Source organism: Apaloderma vittatum, unplaced genomic scaffold (assembly GCF_000703405.1).
Source record: "Apaloderma vittatum isolate BGI_N311 unplaced genomic scaffold, ASM70340v1 scaffold25625, whole genome shotgun sequence".
Classification (NCBI taxonomy): domain Eukaryota; kingdom Metazoa; phylum Chordata; class Aves; order Trogoniformes; family Trogonidae; genus Apaloderma; species Apaloderma vittatum.
The window spans coordinates 7,907-8,208 of NW_009718023.1; positions in this window are offsets into that span (position 1 = coordinate 7,907).

Consider the following 302-nt stretch of genomic DNA (forward strand, 5'->3'; position numbering starts at 1 on the left):
GGCGGCTGCATTCGCGGCATCCAGCAGGTCTCCGCTCAGGGCAGATCCTGCCCATGGAACAGTCTCCCCACCAGGGTCATTTAAGCTATTTCAGGGTTTTCTTAAAGAAGGAAAACAACCCATTCCACTGTCCAACAAAGAGATGTTCACATAGGATACAGAACAGGACAAGGGCTTTGTCTGCAGCCTCTGATCGCGTCCCTGACACGCGCGTGTCTCCCCTGAGATGAGGTTTGAGGGGCACGTAGCGCAGCAGATGTGCTTTTATCTGCGCGTGGTTCCTGCCTCACAATCTCATCCTT